Below are 19859 nucleotides of genomic sequence, written 5' to 3' on the forward strand. Positions count from 1 at the left end.
AATTCATCTCACAGAGTTACATCTGTATTTCGTGGATCTCCTTGCTAGCCTTATTTCTGTGGAATCTGAGAACAGATATTTCGGATCCCTTTGAAGACTATAGGGCCAAAGAAAATATCCTCCGATAACAAAGAGAAAGAATCTTTCTGTGAAACTTCTTTGTGTTCTGTGAAATCATCTCACAGAGTTACAGCTTTCCCATCAAGAAGCCTTTCGCTAAGACAGTTCTTGTGGAATTGGCAAAGTGATATTTGGAAGGCCATAGAGGGCTATGGTGAAAAAGGAAATATCCTCAGATGAAATCTGGAAAGAAGCTTTCTGAGAAACTGCTTAGTGTTCTGTTAATTCATCTCACAGAGTTACATCTGTATTTCGTGGATCTCTTTGCTAGCCTTATTTCTGTGGAATTTGAGAGCAGATATTTCGGATCCCTTGGAAGACTATAGGTCCAAAGGAAATCTCCTCCGAAAACAAAGAGAAAGAAGCTTTCTGAGAAACTTCTTTGTGTTCTGTGAAATCATCTCACAGAGTTACAGCTTTCCCCTCAAGAAGCCTTTCGCTAAGACAGTTCTTGTGGAATTGGCAAAGTGATATTTGGAAACCCAAAGAGGCCTATGGTGAACAAGGAAATATCCTCAGATGAAATCTGGAAAGAAGCTTTCTGAGAAACTGCTTAGTGTTCTGTTAATTCATCTCACAGAGTTACGTCTGTGTTTCGTGGATCTCTTTGCTAGCCTTATTTCTGTGGAATCTGAGAACAGATATTTCGGATCCCTTGGAAGACTATAGGGCCAAAGGAAATCTCCTCCGATAACAAAGAGAAAGAATCTTTCTGAGAAACTTCTTTGTATTCTGTGAAATCATCTCACAGAGTTAGAGCTTTCCCCTCAAGAAGCCTTTCGCTAAGACAGTTCTTGTGGAATGGGCAAAGTGATATTTGGAAGCCCATAGAGGGCTAGGGTGAAAAAGGAAATATCCTCAGAGGAAATCTGGAAAGAAAATTTCTGAGAAACTGCTTAGTGTTCTGTTAATTCATCTCACAGAGATACATCTGTGTTTCCTGGATCTCTTTGCTTGCCTTATTTCTGTGGAATATGAGAACAGATATTACGGATCCCTTGGAAGACTATAGGGCCAAAGGAAATATCCTCCGATAACAAAGAGAAAGAAGGTTTCTGAGAAACTTCTTTGTGTTCTGTGAAATCATCTCACAGAGTTACAGCTTTCCCCTCAAGAAGCCTTTCGCTAAGACAGTTCTTGTGGAATTGGCAAAGTGATATTTGGAAGCCCATAAGGGCTATGGTGAAAAAGTAAATATCCTCAGATGAAATCTGGAAAGAAGCTTTCTGAGAAACTGCTTAGTGTTCTGTTAATTCATCTCACAGAGTTACATCTGTATTTCGTTTATCTGTTTGCTAGCCTTATTTCTGTGGAATCTGAGAACAGATATTTCGGATCCCTTGGAAGACTATAGGGCCAAAGGAAATCTCCTCCGATAAGAAAGAGAAAGAAGATTTCTGAGAAACTTCTTTGTGTTCTGTGAAATCATCCCACAGAGTTACAGCTTTCCCATCAAGAAGCCTTTCGCTAAGACAGTTCTTGTTTAATTGGCAAAGTGATATTTGGAAGCCCATAGAGGGCTATGGTGAAAAAGGAAATATCCTCAGATGAAATCTGGAAAGAAGCTTTCTGAGAAACTGCTTAGTGTTCCGTTAATTCATCTCACAGAGTTACATCTGTTTTTCGCGGATCTCTTTGCTAGCCTTATTTCTGTGGAATCTGAGAACAGATATTTCGGATCCCTTGGAAGACTATAGGGCCAAAGGAAATCTCCTCCGAAAACAAAGAGAAAGAAGCTTTCTGAGAAACTTCTTTGTGTTCTGTGAAATCATCTCACAGAGTTACAGCTTTCCCCTCAAGAAGCCATTCGCTAAGACAGTTCTTGTGGAATTGGCAAAGTGATATTTGGAAGCCCATAGAGGGCTATGGTGAAAAAGGAAATATCCTCAGATGAAATCTGGAAAGAAGCTTTCTGAGAAACTGCTTAGTGTTGTGTTAATTCATCTCACAGAGTTACATCTGTATTTCGTCGATCTCTTTGCTAGCCTTATTTCTGTGGAATCTGAGAACAGTTATTTCGGAACCCTTGGAAGACTATAGGGCCAAAGGAAATATCCTCCGATAACAAAGAGAAAGAAGCTTTCTGAGAAACTTCTTTGTGTTCTGTGAATTCATCTCACAGAGTTACAGCTTTCCCCTCAAGAAGCCTTTCGCTAAGACAGTTCTTGTGGAATTGGCAAAGTGATATTTGGAAGCACATAGAGGGCAACGGTGAAATTGGAAATATCTTCAGATGAAATCTGGAAAGAAGCTTTCTGAGAAACTGCTTAGTGTTCTGTTAATTCATCTCACAGAGTTACATCTGTATTTCGTGGATCTCTTTGCTAGCCTTATTTCTGTGGAATCTGAGAACAGATATTTCGGATCCCTTGGAAGACTATAGGACCATAGGAAATATCCTCTGATAACAAAGAGAAAGAAGCTTTCTGAGAAACTTCTTTGTGTTCTGTGAAATCATCTCACAGAGTTACAGCTTTCCCCTCAAGAAGCCTTTCGCTAAGACAGTTCTTGTGGAATTGGCAATGTGATATTTGGAAGCCCGTAGAGGACAACGGTGAAAATGGAAATATCTTCAGATGAAATATGGAAAGAAGCTTTCTGTGAAACTGCTTAGTGTTCTGTTAATTCATCTCACAGAGTTACATCTGTATTTCGTGTATCTCTTTGCTAGCCTTATTTCTGTGGAATCTGAGAACAGATATTTCGGATCCCTTGGAAGACTATAGGGCCAAAGGAAATATCCTCCCATAACAAAGAGAAAGAAGCTTTCTGAGAAACTCCTTTGTGTTTTGTGAAATCATCTCACAGAGTTACAGCTTTCCCTTCATAAGCCTTTCGCTAAGACAGTTCTTGTGGAATTGGCAAAGTGATATTTGGAAGCCCATAGAGGGCTACGGTGAAAATGGAAATATCTTCAGATGAAATCTGGAAAGAAGCTTTCTGAGAAACTGCTTAGTGTTCTGTTAATTCATCTCACAGAGTTACATCTGTATTTCGTGGATCACTTTGCTTGCCTTATTTCTGTGGAATCTGAGAACAGATATTTCGGATCCCTTGAAAGACTATAGGGCCAAAGGAAGTATCCTCCCATAACAAAGAGAAAGAAGCTTTCTGAGAAACTTCTTTGTGTTCTGTGAAATCATCTCACAGAGTTACAGCTTTACCCTCAGGAAGCCTTTCGCTAAGACAGTTCTTGTGGAATTGGCAAAGTGATATTTGGAAGGCCATAGAGGGCTTTGGTGAAAAAGGAAATATCCTCAGATGAAATCTGGAAAGAAGCTTTCTGAGAAACTGCTTAGTGTTCTGTTAATTCATCTCACAGAGTTAAATCTGTATTTCGTGGATCTCTTTGCTAGCCTTATTTCTGTGGAATCTGAGAACAGATATTTCGGATCCCTTGGAAGACTATAGGGCCAAAGGAAATCTCCTCCGAAAACAAAGAGAAAGAAGCTTTCTGGGAAACTTCTTTGTGTTCTGTGAAATCATCTCACAGAGTTACAGCTTTCCCCTCAAGAAGCCATTCGCTAAGACAGTTCTTGTGGAATTGGCAAAGTGTTATTTGGAAGGCCATAGAGGGCTATGGTGAAAAAGGAAATATCCTCAGATTAAATCTGGAAAGAAGCTTTCTGAGAAACTGCTTAGTGTTCTGTTAATTCATCTCACAGAGTTAAATCTGTATTTCGTGGATCTCTGTTCCAGCCTTATTTCTGTGGAATCTGAGAACAGATATTTCGGATCCCTTGGAAGACTATAGGGCCAAAGGAAATATCCTCCGATAACAAAGAGAAAGAAGCATTCTGAGAAACTTCTTTGTGTTCTGTGAAATCATCTCACAGAGTTACAGCTTTCCCCTCAAGAAGCCTTTCGCTAAGACAGTTCTTGTGGAATTGGCAAAGTGATATTTGGAAGCCCATAGAGGGCAATGGTGAAAATGGAAATATCTTCAGATGAAATCTGGAAAGAAGCTTTCTGAGAAACTGCTTAGTGTTCTGTTAATTCATCTCACACAGTTACATCTGTGTTTCGTGGATCACTTTGCTAGCCTTATTTCTGTGGAATCTGAGAACAGATATTTCGGATCCCTTGAAAGACTATATGGCCAAAGGAAGTATCCTCCCATAACAAAGAGAAAGAAGCTTTCTGAGAAACTTCTTTGTGTTCTGTGAAATCATCTCACAGAGTTACAGCTTTCCCCTCAGGAAGCCTTTCGCTAAGACAGTTCTTGTGGAATTGGCAAAGTGATATTTGGAAGGCCATAGAGGGCTATGGTGAAAAAGGAAATATCCTCAGATGAAATCTGGAAAGAAGCTTTCTGAGAAACTGCTTAGTGTTCTGTTAATTCAACTCACAGAGTTAAATCTGTATTTCGTGGATCTCTTTGCTAGCCTTATTTCTGTGGAATCTGAGAACAGATATTTCGGATCCCTTGGAAGACTATAGGGCAAAAGGAAATCTCCTCCGAAAACAAAGAGAAAGAAGCTTTCTGAGAAACTTCTTTGTGTCCTCTGAAATCATCTCACAGAGTTACAGCTTTCCCCTCAAGAAGCCATTCGCTAAGACAGTTCTTGTGGAATTGGCAAAGTGATATTTGGAAGGCCATAGAGGGCTATGGTGAAAAAGGAAATATCCTCAGATTAAATCTGGAAAGAAGCTTTCTGAGAAACTGCTTATTGTTCTGTTAATTCATCTCACAGAGTTAAATCTCTATTTCGTGGATCTCTTTTCCAGCCTTATTTCTGTGGAATCTCAGAAGAGATATTTCGGATCCCTTGGAAGACTATAGGGCCAAAGGAAATCTCCTCCGATAACAAAGAGAAAGAAGCTTTCTGAGAAACTTCTTTGTTTTCTGTGAAATCATCTCACAGAGTTACAGCTTTCCCCTAAAGAAGCCTTTCGCTAAGACAGTTCTTGTGGAATTGGCAAAGTGATATTTGGAAACCCAAAGAGGGCTATGGTGAACAAGGAAATATCCTCAGATGAAATCTGGAAAGAAGCTTTCTGAGAAACTGCTTAGTGTTCTGTTAATTCATCTCACAGAGTTACATCTGTGTTTCGTGGATCTCTTTGCTAGCCTTATTTCTGTGGAATCTGAGAACAGATATTTCGGATCCCTTGGAAGACTATAGGGCCAAAGGAAATCTCCTCCGATAACAAAGAGAAAGAAGCTTTCTGAAAAACTTCTTTGTGTTCTGTGAAATCATCTCACAGAGTTACAGCTTTCCCCTCAAGAAGTCTTTCGCTAAGACAGTTCTTGTGGAATTGGCAAGGTGATATTTGGAAGCCCATAGAGGGCTATGGAGAAAAAGGAAATATCCTCAGATGAAATCTGGAAAGAAGCTTTCTGAGAAACTGCTTAGTGTTCTGTTAATTCATCTCACAGAGTTACATCTGTATTTCGTGGATCTCTTTGCTAGCCTTATTTCTGTGGAATCTGAGAACAGATATTTCGGATCCCTTGGAAGACTATAGGGCCAAAGGAAATATCCTCTGATAACAAAGAGAAAGAAGCTTTCTGAGAAACTTCTTTGTGTTCTGTGAAATCATCTCACAGAGTTACAGCTTTCCCCTCAAGAAGCCTTTCGCTAAGACAGTTCTTGTGGAATTGGCAACGTGATATTTGGAAGCCCATAGAGGGCTATGGTGAAAAAGGAAATATCCTCAGATGAAATCTGGAAAGAAGCTTTCTGAGAAACTGCTTAGTGTTCTGTTAATTCATCTCACAGAGTTACATCTGTATTTCGTCGATCTCTTTGCTAGCCTTATTTCTGTGGAATCTGAGAACAGATATTTCGGATCCCTTGGAAGACTATAGGGCCAAAGGAAATATCCTCTGATAACAAAGAGAAAGAAGCTTTCTGAGAAACTTCTTTGTGTTCTGTGAAATCATCTCACAGAGTTACATCTTTCCTCTCAAGAAGCCTTTCGCTAAGACAGTTCTTGTGGAATTGGCAAAGTGATATTTGGAAGCCCATAGAGGGCAACGGTGAAAATGGAAATATCTTCAGATGAAATCTGGAAAGAAGCTTTCTGAGAAACTGCTTAGTGTTCTGTTAATTCATCTAACAGAGTTACATCTGTATTTCGTAGTTCTCTTTGCTAGCCTTATTTCTGTGGAATCTGAGAACAGATATTTCGGATCCCTTGGACGACTATAGGACCAAAGGAAATATCCTCTGATAACAAAGAGAAAGAAGCTTTCTGAGAAACTTCTTTGTGTTCTGTGAAATCATCTCACAGGTTACAGCTTTCCCCTCAAGAAGCCTTTCGCTAAGACAGTTCTTGTGGAATTGGCAATGTGATATTTGGAAGCCCATAGAGGACCACGGTGAAAATGGAAATATCTTCAGATGAAATATGGAAAGAAGCTTTCTGTGAAACTGCTTAGTGTTCTGTTAATTCATCTCACAGAGTTACATCTGTATTTCGTGGATCTCTTTGCTAGCCTTATTTCTGTGGAATCTGAGAACAGATATTTCGGATCCCTTTGAAGACTCTAGGGCCAAAGGAAATATCCTCCGATAACAAAGAGAAAGAAGCTTTCTGAGAAACTTCTTTGTGTTCTGTGAAATCATCTCACAGAGTTATAGCTTTCCCCTCAAGAAGCCTTTCGCTAAGACAGTTCTTGTGGAATTGGCAAAGTGATATTTGGAAGCCCCAAGAGGACTATGGTGAAAAAGGAAATATCCTCAGATGAAAACTGGAAAGAAGCTTTCTGAGAAACTGATTAGTGTTCTCTTAATTCATCTCACAGAGTAACATTTGTATTTCGTGGATCTCTTTGCTAGCCTTATTTCTGTGGAATCTGAGAACAGATATTTCGGATCCCTTGGAAGACTATAGGGCCAAAGGAAATATCCTCCGATAACAAAGAGAAAGAAGCCTTCTGATTAACTTCTTCGTGTTCTGTGAAATTATCTCACAGAGTTACAGCATTCCCCTCAAGAAGCCTTTCGCTAAGACAGTTCTTGTGGAATTGGCAAAGTGATATTTGGAAGCCCATAGAGGTCTATGGTGAAAAAGGAAATATCCTCAGATGAAATCTGGAAAGAAGCTTTCTGAGAAACTGCTTAGTGTTCTGTTAATTCATCTCACCGAGTTACATCTGTATTTCGGGGTTCTCTTTTCTAGCCTTATTTCTGTGGAATCTGAGAACAGATATTTCGGATTCCTTTGAAGACTATAGGGCCAAAGGAAATATCCTCCGATAACAAAGAGAAAGAAGCTTCTGAGAAACTTCTTAGAGTTCTGTGAAATCATCTCACAGAGATACAGCTTTCACCTCAAGAAGCCTTTCGCTAAGAGAGTTCTTGTGGATTTGGCAAAGTGATATTTGGAAGCCCATAGAGGGCTATGGTGAAAAAGGAAATATCCTCAGATGAAATCTGGAAAGAAGCTTTCTGAGAAACTGCTTAGTGTTCTGTTAATTCATCTCACAGAGTTACATCTGTATTTCGTGATTCTCTTTGCTAGCCTTATTTCTGTGGAATATGAGAACAGATATTTCGGATCCCTTTGAAGACTATAGGGCCAAAGAAAATATCCTCCGATAACAAAGAGAAAGAATCTTTCTGTGAAACTTCTTCGTGTTCTGTGAAATCATCTCACAGAGTTAGAGCTTTCCCCTCAAGAAGCCTTTCGCTAAGACAGTTCTTGTGGAATTGGCAAAGTGATATTTGGAAGCCCATAGAGGGATAGGGTCAAAAAGGAAATATCCTCAGAGGAAATCTGGAAAGAAAATTTCTGAGAAACTGCTTAGTGTTCTGTTAATTCATCTCACAGAGTTACATCTGTATTTCGTGGATCTCTTTGCTAGCCTTATTTCTGTGGAATCTGAGAACAGATTTACGGATCCCTTGGAAGAATATAGGGCCAAAGGAAATATCCTCCGATAACAAAGAGAAAGAAGCTTTCTGAGAAACTTCTTTGTGTTCTGTGAAATCATCTCACAGAGTTACAGCTTTCCCCTCAAGAAGCCTTTCGCTAAGACAGTTCTTTTGGAATTGGCAAAGTGATATGGGGAAGCCCATAGAGGGCTATGGTGAAAAAGGAAATATCCTCAGATGAAATCTGGAAAGAAGCTTTCTGAGAAACTGCTTACTGTTCTGTTAATTCATCTCACAGAGTAACATCTGTATTTCGTTTATCTCTTTGCTAGCCTTATTTCTGTGGAATCTGAGAACAGATATTTCGGATCCCTTTGAAGACTATAGGGCCAAAGGAAATATCCTCCGATAAAAAAGAGAAAGAAGCTTTCTGAGAAACTTCTTTGTGTTCTGTGAAATCATCTCACAGAGTTACAGCTTTCCCCTCAAGAAGCCTTTCGCTAAGACAGTTCTTGTGGAATTGGCAAAGTGATATTTGGGAGCCCATAGAGGGCTATGGTGAAAATGGAAATATCCTCAGATGAAATATGGAAAGAAGCTTTCGGAGAAACTGCTTAGTGTTCTGTTAATTCATCTCACAGAGTTACATCTCTATTTCGTGGATCTCTTTGCTAGCCTTATTTCTGTTGGATATGAGAACAGATATTTCGAGTCACTTGGAAAAGTATAGGGCCAAAGGAAATATCCTCCGATAACAAAGGGAAAGAAGCTTTCTGAGAAACTTCCTTGTGTTCTGTGAAATCATCTCACAGAGTTACAGCTTTCCCCTCAAGAAGCCTTTCGCTAAGACAGTTCTTGTGGAATTGGCAAAGTGATATTTGGAAGCCCCTAGAGGGCTATGGTGAAAAAGGAAATATCCTCACATGAAATCTGGAAAGAAGCTTTCTGAGAAACTGCTTAGTGTTCTGTTAATTCATCTCACAGAGTTACATCTGTATTTCGTCGATCTCTTTGCTAGCCTTATTTCTGTGGAATCTGAGAACAGTTATTTCGAAACCCTTGGAAGACTATAGGGCCAAAGGAAATATCCTCCGATAACAAAGAGAAAGAAGCTTTCTGAGAAACTTCTTTGTGTTCTGTGAATTCATCTCACAGAGTTACAGCTTTCCCCTCAAGAAGCCTTTCGCTAAGACAGTTCTTGTGGAATTGGCAAAGTGATATTTGGAAGCACATAGAGGGCAACGGTGAAATTGGAAATATCTTCAGATGAAATCTGGAAAGAAGCTTTCTGAGAAACTGCTTAGTGTTCTGTTAATTCATCTCACAGAGTTACATCTGTATTTCGTGGATCTCTTTGCTAGCCTTATTTCTGTGGAATCTGAGAACAGATATTTCGGATCCCTTGGAAGACTATAGGACCATAGGAAATATCCTCTGATAACAAAGAGAAAGAAGCTTTCTGAGAAACTTCTTTGTGTTCTGTGAAATCATCTCACAGAGTTACAGCTTTCCCCTCAAGAAGCCTTTCGCTAAGACAGTTCTTGTGGAATTGGCAATGTGATATTTGGAAGCCCGTAGAGGACAACGGTGAAAATGGAAATATCTTCAGATGAAATATGGAAAGAAGCTTTCTGTGAAACTGCTTAGTGTTCTGTTAATTCATCTCACAGAGTTACATCTGTATTTCGTGTATCTCTTTGCTAGCCTTATTTCTGTGGAATCTGAGAACAGATATTTCGGATCCCTTGGAAGACTATAGGGCCAAAGGAAATATCCTCCCATAACAAAGAGAAAGAAGCTTTCTGAGAAACTCCTTTGTGTTTTGTGAAATCATCTCACAGAGTTACAGCTTTCCCTTCATAAGCCTTTCGCTAAGACAGTTCTTGTGGAATTGGCAAAGTGATATTTGGAAGCCCATAGAGGGCTACGGTGAAAATGGAAATATCTTCAGATGAAATCTGGAAAGAAGCTTTCTGAGAAACTGCTTAGTGTTCTGTTAATTCATCTCACAGAGTTACATCTGTATTTCGTGGATCACTTTGCTTGCCTTATTTCTGTGGAATCTGAGAACAGATATTTCGGATCCCTTGAAAGACTATAGGGCCAAAGGAAGTATCCTCCCATAACAAAGAGAAAGAAGCTTTCTGAGAAACTTCTTTGTGTTCTGTGAAATCATCTCACAGAGTTACAGCTTTACCCTCAGGAAGCCTTTCGCTAAGACAGTTCTTGTGGAATTGGCAAAGTGATATTTGGAAGGCCATAGAGGGCTTTGGTGAAAAAGGAAATATCCTCAGATGAAATCTGGAAAGAAGCTTTCTGAGAAACTGCTTAGTGTTCTGTTAATTCAACTCACAGAGTTAAATCTGTATTTCGTGGATCTCTTTGCTAGCCTTATTTCTGTGGAATCTGAGAACAGATATTTCGGATCCCTTGGAAGACTATAGGGCAAAAGGAAATCTCCTCCGAAAACAAAGAGAAAGAAGCTTTCTGAGAAACTTCTTTGTGTCCTCTGAAATCATCTCACAGAGTTACAGCTTTCCCCTCAAGAAGCCATTCGCTAAGACAGTTCTTGTGGAATTGGCAAAGTGATATTTGGAAGGCCATAGAGGGCTATGGTGAAAAAGGAAATATCCTCAGATTAAATCTGGAAAGAAGCTTTCTGAGAAACTGCTTATTGTTCTGTTAATTCATCTCACAGAGTTAAATCTGTATTTCGTGGATCTCTTTTCCAGCCTTATTTCTGTGGAATCTCAGAAGAGATATTTCGGATCCCTTGGAAGACTATAGGGCCAAAGGAAATCTCCTCCGATAACAAAGAGAAAGAAGCTTTCTGAGAAACTTCTTTGTTTTCTGTGAAATCATCTCACAGAGTTACAGCTTTCCCCTAAAGAAGCCTTTCGCTAAGACAGTTCTTGTGGAATTGGCAAAGTGATATTTGGAAACCCAAAGAGGGCTATGGTGAACAAGGAAATATCCTCAGATGAAATCTGGAAAGAAGCTTTCTGAGAAACTGCTTAGTGTTCTGTTAATTCATCTCACAGAGTTACATCTGTGTTTCGTGGATCTCTTTGCTAGCCTTATTTCTGTGGAATCTGAGAACAGATATTTCGGATCCCTTGGAAGACTATAGGGCCAAAGGAAATCTCCTCCGATAACAAAGAGAAAGAAGCTTTCTGAAAAACTTCTTTGTGTTCTGTGAAATCATCTCACAGAGTTACAGCTTTCCCCTCAAGAAGTCTTTCGCTAAGACAGTTCTTGTGGAATTGGCAAGGTGATATTTGGAAGCCCATAGAGGGCTATGGAGAATAAGGAAATATCCTCAGATGAAATCTGGAAAGAAGCTTTCTGAGAAACTGCTTAGTGTTCTGTTAATTCATCTCACAGAGTTACATCTGTATTTCGTGGATCTCTTTGCTAGCCTTATTTCTGTGGAATCTGAGAACAGATATTTCGGATCCCTTGGAAGACTATAGGGCCAAAGGAAATATCCTCTGATAACAAAGAGAAAGAAGCTTTCTGAGAAACTTCTTTGTGTTCTGTGAAATCATCTCACAGAGTTACAGCTTTCCCCTCAAGAAGCCTTTCGCTAAGACAGTTCTTGTGGAATTGGCAACGTGATATTTGGAAGCCCATAGAGGGCTATGGTGAAAAAGGAAATATCCTCAGATGAAATCTGGAAAGAAGCTTTCTGAGAAACTGCTTAGTGTTCTGTTAATTCATCTCACAGAGTTACATCTGTATTTCGTCGATCTCTTTGCTAGCCTTATTTCTGTGGAATCTGAGAACAGATATTTCGGATCCCTTGGAAGACTATAGGGCCAAAGGAAATATCCTCTGATAACAAAGAGAAAGAAGCTTTCTGAGAAACTTCTTTGTGTTCTGTGAAATCATCTCACAGAGTTACATCTTTCCTCTCAAGAAGCCTTTCGCTAAGACAGTTCTTGTGGAATTGGCAAAGTGATATTTGGAAGCCCATAGAGGGCAACGGTGAAAATGGAAATATCTTCAGATGAAATCTGGAAAGAAGCTTTCTGAGAAACTGCTTAGTGTTCTGTTAATTCATCTAACAGAGTTACATCTGTATTTCGTAGTTCTCTTTGCTAGCCTTATTTCTGTGGAATCTGAGAACAGATATTTCGGATCCCTTGGACGACTATAGGACCAAAGGAAATATCCTCTGATAACAAAGAGAAAGAAGCTTTCTGAGAAACTTCTTTGTGTTCTGTGAAATCATCTCACAGGTTACAGCTTTCCCCTCAAGAAGCCTTTCGCTAAGACAGTTCTTGTGGAATTGGCAATGTGATATTTGGAAGCCCATAGAGGACCACGGTGAAAATGGAAATATCTTCAGATGAAATATGGAAAGAAGCTTTCTGTGAAACTGCTTAGTGTTCTGTTAATTCATCTCACAGAGTTACATCTGTATTTCGTGGATCTCTTTGCTAGCCTTATTTCTGTGGAATCTGAGAACAGATATTTCGGATCCCTTTGAAGACTCTAGGGCTAAAGGAAATATCCTCCGATAACAAAGAGAAAGAAGCTTTCTGAGAAACTTCTTTGTGTTCTGTGAAATCATCTCACAGAGTTATAGCTTTCCCCTCAGGAAGCCTTTCGCTAAGACAGTTCTTGTGGAATTGGCAAAGTGATATTTGGAAGCCCCAAGAGGACTATGGTGAAAAAGGAAATATCCTCAGATGAAAACTGGAAAGAAGCTTTCTGAGAAACTGATTAGTGTTCTCTTAATTCATCTCACAGAGTAACATTTGTATTTCGTGGATCTCTTTGCTAGCCTTATTTCTGTGGAATCTGAGAACAGATATTTCGGATCCCTTGGAAGACTATAGGGCCAAAGGAAATATGCTCCGATAACAAAGAGAAAGAAGCCTTCTGATTAACTTCTTCGTGTTCTGTGAAATCATCTCACAGAGTTACAGCTTTCCCCTCAAGAAGCCTTTCGCTAAGACAGTTCTTGTGGAATTGGCAAAGTGATATTTGGAAGCCCATAGAGGGCTATGGTGAAAAAGGAAATATCCTCAGATGAAATCTGGAAAGAAGCTTTCTGAGAAACTGCTTAGTGTTCTGTTAATTCATCTCACCGAGTTACATCTGTATTTCGGGGTTCTCTTTTCTAGCCTTATTTCTGTGGAATCTGAGAACAGATATTTCGGATTCCTTTGAAGACTATAGGGCCAAAGGAAATATCCTCCGATAACAAAGAGAAAGAAGCTTCTGAGAAACTTCTTAGAGTTCTGTGAAATCATCTCACAGAGATACAGCTTTCACCTCAAGAAGCCTTTCGCTAAGAGAGTTCTTGTGGATTTGGCAAAGTGATATTTGGAAGCCCATAGAGGGCTATGGTGAAAAAGGAAATATCCTCAGATGAAATCTGGAAAGAAGCTTTCTGAGAAACTGCTTAGTGTTCTGTTAATTCATCTCACAGAGTTACATCTGTATTTCGTGGATCTCTTTGCTAGCCTTATTTCTGTGGAATATGAGAACAGATATTTCGGATCCCTTTGAAGACTATAGGGCCAAAGAAAATATCCTCCGATAACAAAGAGAAAGAATCTTTCTGTGAAACTTCTTCGTGTTCTGTGAAATCATCTCACAGAGTTAGAGCTTTCCCCTCAAGAAGCCTTTCGCTAAGACAGTTCTTGTGGAATTGGCAAAGTGATATTTGGAAGCCCATAGAGGGCTAGGGTCAAAAAGGAAATATCCTCAGAGGAAATCTGGAAAGAAAATTTCTGAGAAACTGCTTAGTGTTCTGTTAATTCATCTCACAGAGTTACATCTGTATTTCGTGGATCTCTTTGCTAGCCTTATTTCTGTGGAATCTGAGAACAGATTTACGGATCCCTTGGAAGAATATAGGGCCAAAGGAAATATCCTCCGATAACAAAGAGAAAGAAGCTTTCTGAGAAACTTCTTTGTGTTCTGTGAAATCATCTCACAGAGTTACAGCTTTCCCCTCAAGAAGCCTTTCGCTAAGACAGTTCTTTTGGAATTGGCAAAGTGATATGGGGAAGCCCATAGAGGGCTATGGTGAAAAAGGAAATATCCTCAGATGAAATCTGGAAAGAAGCTTTCTGAGAAACTGCTTACTGTTCTGTTAATTCATCTCACAGAGTAACATCTGTATTTCGTTTATCTCTTTGCTAGCCTTATTTCTGTGGAATCTGAGAACAGATATTTCGGATCCCTTTGAAGACTATAGGGCCAAAGGAAATATCCTCCGATAAAAAAGAGAAAGAAGCTTTCTGAGAAACTTCTTTGTGTTCTGTGAAATCATCTCACAGAGTTACAGCTTTCCCCTCAAGAAGCCTTTCGCTAAGACAGTTCTTGTGGAATTGGCAAAGTGATATTTGGGAGCCCATAGAGGGCTATGGTGAAAATGGAAATATCCTCAGATGAAATATGGAAAGAAGCTTTCGGAGAAACTGCTTAGTGTTCTGTTAATTCATCTCACAGAGTTACATCTCTATTTCGTGGATCTCTTTGCTAGCCTTATTTCTGTTGGATATGAGAACAGATATTTCGAGTCACTTGGAAAAGTATAGGGCCAAAGGAAATATCCTCCGATAACAAAGGGAAAGAAGCTTTCTGAGAAACGTCCGTGTGTTCTGTGAAATCATCTCACAGAGTTACAGCTTTCCCCTCAAGAAGCCTTTCGCTAAGACAGTTCTTGTGGAATTGGCAAAGTGATATTTGGAAGCCCCTAGAGGGCTATGGTGAAAAAGGAAATATCCTCACATGAAATCTGGAAAGAAGCTTTCTGAGAAACTGCTTAGTGTTCTGTTAATTCATCTCACACAGTTACATCTGTATTTCGCGGATCTCTTTGCTAGCCTTATTTCTGTGGAATCTGAGAACAGATATTTCGGATCCCTTTGAAGACTATAGGGCCAAACGAAATATCCTCCGATAACAAAGAGAAAGAAGCTTTCTGAGAAACTACTTTGTGTTCTGTGAAATCATCTCATAGAGTTACAGCTTTCTCCTAAAGAAGCCTTTCGCTAAGACAGTTCTTGTGGAATTGGCAAAGTGCTATTCGGAAGCCCATAGAGGGCTATGGTGAAAATGCAAATTTCCTCAGAGGAAATCTGGAAAGAAGCTTTCTGAGAAACTGCTTAGTGTTCTGTTAATTCATCGCACAGAGTTACATCTGTATTTCGTGGATCTCTTTGCTAGCCTTATTTCCGTGGAATATGAGAACAGATATTTCGGATCCCTTGGAAGACTATAGGGCCAAAGGAAATATCCTCCGATAACAAAGAGAAAGAAGCTTTCTGAGAAACTTCTTTGTGTTTTGTGAAATCATCTCACAGAGTTACAGCTTTCCCCTCAAGAAGCCTTTCGCTAAGACAGTTCTTGTGGAATTTCAAAGTGATATTTGGAAACCCATAGAGGGCTATGGTGAAAAGGAAATATCCTCAGGTGATATCTGGAAAGAAGCTTTCTGAGAAACTGCTTAGTGTCCTGTTAATCATCTCACAGTATTACATCTGTATTTCGTGGATCTCTTTGCTAGCCTTATTTCTGTGGAATCTGAGAACAGATATTTCGGATCCCTTTAAAGACTCTAGGGCCAAAGTAACTATCCTCCGATAACAAAGAGAAAGAAGCTTTCTGAGAAACTTCTTTGTGTTCTGTGAAATCATCTCACAGAGTTACAGTTTCCCCTCAGGAAGCTTTTCGCTAAGACAGTTCTTGTGGAATTGGCAAAGTGATATTTGGAAGCCCATAGAGGGCTATGGTGAAAAAGGAAATATCCTCAGATGAAATCTGGAAAGAAGCTTTCTGAGAAACTGCTTAGTGTTCTGTTAATTCATCTCACAGAGTTACATCTGTATTTCGTCGATCTCTTTGCTAGCCTTATTTCTGTGGAATCTGAGAACAGATATTTCGGATCCCTTGGAAGACTATAGGGCCAAAGGAAATATCCTCTGATAACAAAGAGAAAGAAGCTTTCTGAGAAACTTCTTTGTGTTCTGTGAAATCATCTCACAGAGTTACATCTTTCCTCTCAAGAAGCCTTTCGCTAAGACAGTTCTTGTGGAATTGGCAAAGTGATATTTGGAAGCCCATAGAGGGCAACGGTGAAAATGGAAATATCTTCAGATGAAATCTGGAAAGAAGCTTTCTGAGAAACTGCTTAGTGTTCTGTTAATTCATCTAACAGAGTTACATCTGTATTTCGTAGTTCTCTTTGCTAGCCTTATTTCTGTGGAATCTGAGAACAGATATTTCGGATCCCTTGGACGACTATAGGACCAAAGGAAATATCCTCTGATAACAAAGAGAAAGAAGCTTTCTGAGAAACTTCTTTGTGTTCTGTGAAATCATCTCACAGGTTACAGCTTTCCCCTCAAGAAGCCTTTCGCTAAGACAGTTCTTGTGGAATTCGCAATGTGATATTTGGAAGCCCATAGAGGACCACGGTGAAAATGGAAATATCTTCAGATGAAATATGGAAAGAAGCTTTCTGTGAAACTGCTTAGTGTTCTGTTAATTCATCTCACAGAGTTACATCTGTATTTCGTGGATCTCTTTGCTAGCCTTATTTCTGTGGAATCTGAGAACAGATATTTCGGATCTCTTTGAAGACTCTAGGGCCAAAGGAAATATCCTCCGATAACAAAGAGAAAGAAGCTTTCTGAGAAACTTCTTTGTGTTCTGTGAAATCATCTCACAGAGTTACAGCTTTCCCCTCAAGAAGCCTTTCGCTAAGACAGTTCTTGTGGAATTGGCAAAGTGATATTTGGAAGCCCCAAGAGGACTATGGTGAAAAAGGAAATATCCTCAGATGAAAACTGGAAAGAAGCTTTCTGAGAAACTGCTTAGTGTTCTGTTAATTCATCTCACAGAGTAACATTTGTATTTCGTGGATCTCTTTGCTAGCCTTATTTCTGTGGAATCTGAGAACAGATATTTCGGATCCCTTGGAAGACTATAGGGCCAAAGGAAATATCCTCCGATAACAAAGAGAAAGAAGCCTTCTGATTAACTTCTTCGTGTTCTGTGAAATCATCTCACAGAGTTACAGCTTTCCCCTCAAGAAGCCTTTCGCTAAGACAGTTCTTGTGGAATTGGCAAAGTGATATTTGGAAGCCCATAGAGGTATATGGTGAAAAAGGAAATATCCTCAGATGAAATCTGGAAAGAAGCTTTCTGAGAAACTGCTTAGTGTTCTGTTAATTCATCTCACCGAGTTACATCTGTATTTCGGGGTTCTCTTTTCTAGCCTTATTTCTGTGGAATCTGAGAACAGATATTTCGGATTCCTTTGAAGACTATAGGGCCAAAGGAAATATCCTCCGATAACAAAGAGAAAGAAGCTTCTGAGAAACTTCTTAGAGTTCTGTGAAATCATCTCACAGAGATACAGCTTTCACCTCAAGAAGCCTTTCGCTAAGAGAGTTCTTGTGGATTTGGCAAAGTGATATTTGGAAGCCCATAGAGGGCTATGGTGAAAAAGGAAATATCCTCAGATGAAATCTGGAAAGAAGCTTTCTGAGAAACTGCTTAGTGTTCTGTTAATTCATCTCACAGAGTTACATCTGTATTTCGTGGATCTCTTTGCTAGCCTTATTTCTGTGGAATATGAGAACAGATATTTCGGATCCCTTTGAAGACTATAGGGCCAAAGAAAATATCCTCCGATAACAAAGAGAAAGAATCTTTCTGTGAAACTTCTTCGTGTTCTGTGAAATCATCTCAAAGAGTTAGAGCTTTCCCCTCAAGAAGCCTTTCGCTAAGACAGTTCTTGTGGAATTGGCAAAGTGATATTTGGAAGCCCATAGAGGGCTAGGGTCAAAAAGGAAATATCCTCAGAGGAAATCTGGAAAGAAAATTTCTGAGAAACTGCTTAGTGTTCTGTTAATTCATCTCACAGAGTAACATTTGTATTTCGTGGATCTCTTTGCTAGCCTTATTTCTGTGGAATCTGAGAACAGATTTACGGATCCCTTGGAAGAATATAGGGCCAAAGGAAATATCCTCCGATAACAAAGATAAAGAAGCTTTCTGAGAAACTTCTTTGTGTTCTGTGAAATCATCTCACAGAGTTACAGCTTTCCCCTCAAGAAGCCTTTCGCTAAGACAGTTCTTTTGGAATTGGCAAAGTGATATGGGGAAGCCCATAGAGGGCTATGGTGAAAAAGGAAATATCCTCAGATGAAATCTGGAAAGAAGCTTTCTGAGAAACTGCTTACTGTTCTGTTAATTCATCTCACAGAGTAACATCTGTATTTCGTTTATCTCTTTGCTAGCCTTATTTCTGTGGAATCTGAGAACAGATATTTCGGATCCCTTTGAAGACTATAGGGCCAAAGGAAATATCCTCCGATAAAAAAGAGAAAGAAGCTTTCTGAGAAACTTCTTTGTGTTCTGTGAAATCATCTCACAGAGTTACAGCTTTCCCCTCAAGAAGCCTTTCGCTAAGACAGTTCTTGTGGAATTGGCAAAGTGATATTTGGGAGCCCATAGAGGGCTATGGTGAAAATGGAAATATCCTCAGATGAAATATGGAAAGAAGCTTTCGGAGAAACTGCTTAGTGTTCTGTTAATTCATCTCACAGAGTTACATCTCTATTTCGTGGATCTCTTTGCTAGCCTTATTTCTGTTGGATATGAGAACAGATATTTCGAGTCACTTGGAAAAGTATAGGGCCAAAGGAAATATCCTCCGATAACAAAGGGAAAGAAGCTTTCTGAGAAACTTCCTTGTGTTCTGTGAAATCATCTCACAGAGTTACAGCTTTCCCCTCAAGAAGCCTTTCGCTAAGACAGTTCTTGTGGAATTGGCAAAGTGATATTTGGAAGCCCCTAGAGGGCTATGGTGAAAAAGGAAATATCCTCAGATGAAATCTGGAAAGAAGCTTTCTGAGAAACTGCTTAGTGTTCTGTTAATTCATCTCACACAGTTACATCTGTATTTCGTGGATCTCTTTGCTAGCCTTATTTCTGTGGAATCTGAGAACAGATATTTCGGATCCCTTTGAAGACTATAGGGCCAAACGAAATATCCTCCGATAACAAAGAGAAAGAAGCTTTCTGAGAAACTACTTTGTGTTCTGTGAAATCATCTCACAGAGTTACAGCTTTCTCCTAAAGAAGCCTTTCGCTAAGACAGTTCTTGTGGAATTGGCAAAGTGCTATTCGGAAGCCCATAGAGGGCTATGGTGAAAATGCAAATTTCCTCAGAGGAAATCTGGAAAGAAGCTTTCTGAGAAACTGCTTAGTGTTCTGTTAATTCATCGCACAGAGTTACATCTGTATTTCGTGGATCTCTTTGCTAGCCTTATTTCCGTGGAATATGAGAACAGATATTTCGGATCCCTTGGAAGACTATAGGGCCAAAGGAAATATCCTCCGATAACAAAGAGAAAGAAGCTTTCTGAGAAACTTCTTTGTGTTTTGTGAAATCATCTCACAGAGTTACAGCTTTCCCCTCAAGAAGCCTTTCGCTAAGACAGTTCTTGTGGAATTTCAAAGTGATATTTGGAAACCCATAGAGGGCTATGGTGAAAAGGAAATATCCTCAGGTGATATCTGGAAAGAAGCTTTCTGAGAAACTGCTTAGTGTCCTGTTAATCATCTCACAGAATTACATCTGTATTTCGTGGATCTCTTTGCTAGCCTTATTTCTGTGGAATCTGAGAACAGATATTTCGGATCCCTTTAAAGACTCTAGGGCCAAAGTAACTATCCTCCGATAACAAAGAGAAAGAAGCTTTCTGAGAAACTTCTTTGTGTTCTGTGAAATCATCTCACAGAGTTACAGTTTCCCCTCAGGAAGCTTTTCGCTAAGACAGTTCTTGTGGAATTGGCAAAGTGATATTTGGAAGCCCATAGAGGGCTATGGTGAAAAAGGAAATATCCTCAGATGAAATCTGGAAAGAAGCTTTCTGAGAAACT

Source organism: Macaca mulatta, chromosome 13 (genome assembly GCF_049350105.2).
Source record: "Macaca mulatta isolate MMU2019108-1 chromosome 13, T2T-MMU8v2.0, whole genome shotgun sequence".
Taxonomy (NCBI): domain Eukaryota; kingdom Metazoa; phylum Chordata; class Mammalia; order Primates; family Cercopithecidae; genus Macaca; species Macaca mulatta.